Below are 3,888 nucleotides of genomic sequence, written 5' to 3'. Positions count from 1 at the left end.
ATGATGGAGAACTTAACACTGGAAAGCTTGATAATTGGATAAGACAAATTGAAGTATATTGCAGGGTGCATAAAGTTGTTTCAGAAAGAAAGAAGATCCAGCTTGCTAGCCTTCGACTTGAAGGAACACTTGTATGGTGGGAAGGAAAGACACAAGAAGATCTCCAAAAGCATGGTAAAATCATTTCAACTTGGAATGAATTTTTTTCTTCCATTAAAAAGCAATTTTATCCTTTGGCTTATATGCAACAAGCAATGATGAGTTGGCAAACACTACGTCAATTAAAAGGTCAAAGTGTTAAAAGTTATACTCAGGAATTCTGTAAGAGAGCTTTAACATTAGGCATATCATTGGACTCACCGGAGACATTGTTGAAATACATAGGTGGTCTTCATAGTTATTTGAGGCATACCATACTTATGTTTAATCCAACTAGCTTAGATGATGTATCGGTTCAAGCAACTCATCTAGAAGCTAGAGGTAAAAATGTAACCCAAGATGTTGGGAAATCATCCAAACCTATTGAAAGAAAGAATAAAGGCAAGAAGAAACTTAAATGGAAGGAGAATAAAACAAACACTGTGAAGAAAGATAAACCTTCATGCACTCATCGTAAGAAGGAAGGTCACGATGAAGCACACTATTGGTGATTGCATCCAGAATTGAAGCCCAAGAAGTTTGGGAGTAAAGAGCGGAAGAATGTTGTTGCTATTCAAAAGGACTTGGGATCAGATTCAAGTGATGAGACAACGATCACAGCTACAGGTATAAAAGGTAAAGATTCTAAATCATCTACAAGTACTGCTTCGCATTATGTTGATAATGATAATGATGAGAGGAAAAGAAATGAGCTATTTCACATTAGAGTCATTTCCAAGCATACTAAAATTGATACTTTATTTTTTAGTGGGTCACAAGTTAATTTGATTTCTGAAGCAATTGTAAAGAAGTTGGGTCTAGAAACAAAACCTCATAAAAAGCCATATCCATTAGGTTGGGTGTGTGACAAAACTAAGCTACAAGTTACGAAACAATGTAAACTTCGTTTTGCTATTGGTTCAAAGTTTGTAGATGAGATTGAGTTAGACATAGTCCCATTGGACATATGTGGAATTGTATTAGGAAGTCCATACTTGTACAATAGAAATGTTATCTTCTATCGAACTGAAAATAAGTATCAACTCACTAAGGATGGAATTGAGTATATTGTAAGGGCTCATAAACTCAACGATAACTTCTCTCTCATAAATTCAGGATAGATGAAAAGAATTGTAAATTCAAGCAAACAATTGTTACTTATGATTGTAAAAGCAAAGGATATTAATAAATCCGATGCTTTCCAAGGCTGTAATCCTAAACAGAAAGCAGATCTAGTTAAAGTTGTTTCTGATTATGATATTCTGTTTCAAGAGCCTAAAGGGCTTCCACCCAAGCGAGAGATAGAACATGAGATTTATTTGCATCAAGATTCTCCACTACCTAACATTGGAATGTACAGGTTATCAGTGCTAGAGAATGCAGAGATAAAGAAGCAGGTACAGGAGTTGCTCGATCAAGGGTTTATTCGACCAAGCACATCACCGTGTGGATCACCTATTGTGTTAGTGCGAAAGAAAGACGGTTCGTGGAGAATGTGCATTGATTTTAGAGAATTAAATAAAATCACAATAAATAATCGTTATCCTCTTCCTCGTATTGATGGTTTGTTAGATCAGTTAAAAGATGCAGTTTACTTCTCTAAATTAGACTTGCGAAGCGGCTACCATCAGATCAGAGTTGCAGAACAGGATGTATGGAAGATTGCTTTCAAAACAAAGCAAGGACTCTATGAATGGATGGTTATGCCTTTTGGCTTAACTAATGCTCCAGCTACATTCATGCGAGTCATGAATGATGTATTTAGACCATTCATTGATGATTTTGTAATAGTATATTTAGATGATATTCTTGTTTTCAGTAGAACATGGGATGAACATGTAAAGCATGTAAAGCAGATTTTAGATGTTTTGAAAAGAGAAAATCTCTATGTAAAACTGTCAAAATGTGAATTTGGCAGAACATCTTTGAATTATTTGGGTTATATTGTAGGGGGTGGTGAATTGAAGATAGATCCCTCTAAGGTCGAAGTCATTTTAAATTGGCCTAAGCCCAATACTGCTACAAAAGTTAGAAGTTTCTTAGGGGCAGCGCAATATTGGAGAAAGTTTATTGCTAACTTTTCTTTGATTGCAACTCCTTTACATGATTTGACAAGTGTGAAACAGGTGTTTCAATGGGGAGGCAAACAGCAGAAAGCCTTTGACAAATTGAAAGAAAGGATCAGTACAGTGCTAGTACTAGCACTGCCAGATCTTCAGCATCCATTTGAGATCGAGACAGATGCAAGTGAATATGCCATGGGGGAAGTGTTGATGCAGCACAAAAAGCCTATATGCTTTCATTCTGAGACATTTACATCAGTAGTAGTTAACTATCCTACATATGATAAATAATTATATGCATTAGTTCAGAGTGTTAAAAAGTGGAAACATTACATAATGGGTAAAGAAACAATCATACACACACATCTTCAACCACTACAATACTTACACTCGCAAACTAAATTGCAACAATCACGATATTACAGGTGGATGGGGTTTCTACAGCAATTTCATCTTGTTATCAGATATAAGAAGGGCATACATAATAAGGTTGCAAACATGTTATCCAGACCAAATATAAATGCATCCACAATACTTAAGCATAATTCAATAATTCAATAAAGTTACATTGAACAATATGCTCAAGACACAGATTTTAAGGATGTATATGCAACTTTAAGTCCTTGCAAGCAGGTAGAAGAATTAGATTATTTCATAAAGGAAAAACTCTTATGTCATTTGGGAAAGTTATGCAGTCTACAAATTGAAAGAGTTAATATAATTCGAGAAGCACATACTTCTCTCATATCAGGTCATTTTGGTGTAAGTAAAATAGTTGCACAATTACAAAGATTCTTCTATTGGCCATGAATGAATGAGACAATTTCTAGATATATTAAAGGATGCACTATGTGTGCTACAAGCAAGCCAAGTAATAGGAAATTAGGCTTGTATACTCCACTTCCAATTCCTTCTCGTCCTTGGGAAAGTGTTTCCATGGATTTTGTTGGGGGATTGCCAAAGTCTAGAAAGAGTAATGATTATTTATATGTAGTTGTGGATAGGTTTAGTAAGATGTGTATTTTGACACCATGTAGTAAACAGGTCACAGTTGAACAAACTGCAAAGTTATTCTTTCAAAATGTATGGGTTCATTTTGGGTTACCCACTTCTATTGTATCCAATCGAGATTCTTGATTTGTCAGGAAATTTTGGTCAAGTCTATGGGAGTTAATGGACACAAAGTTAAAGAAGAGCACGACATTTCATCCACAAACAGATGGTCAGACAGAAGTGGTCAACAGGACAATGATACAATTGCTTTGAGGATATTGCAGCCAGCATCCCAAACTTTGGGATGAGCATTTGTGTTATGTGAAGCATGCTTACAACCATGAAAAACAGTGTTCTACTCATAGATCTCCTTTTGAGACATGTTTTGGTTTTATACCAAAGTATCCCTTGGATTATGTCTTTGGTAAAGACATAGCAATTGATGGACACAGTGATGTTGACAAAGCAACCAAGTTCATTGAACAAATCCAGGAAATTCACCAGGCAGTACAAGAACAGTTAGAAAGAAGCCAAGCAAAGTATAAGGTGCGACATGACAAGCATCCAGTTGAGCATAATTTTCAAGTTGGTGATCAAGTCTGGTTGTACATCAGCGAAGAAAGACTGCAAGGGGAAGGTAAAAAGTTGAAACCAATTAGATATCGTCCTTTCAAAATACTTGACAAAATTGGTG

Source organism: Pinus tabuliformis, chromosome 5_2, assembly GCF_031772625.1.
Source record: "Pinus tabuliformis cultivar Carrire ecotype Pingquan chromosome 5_2, CPIR1, whole genome shotgun sequence".
Taxonomy (NCBI): Eukaryota; Viridiplantae; Streptophyta; class Pinopsida; order Pinales; family Pinaceae; genus Pinus; species Pinus tabuliformis.
The sequence above is the reverse complement of the archived record's forward strand: the minus strand, read 5'-3'. Positions refer to the sequence as shown.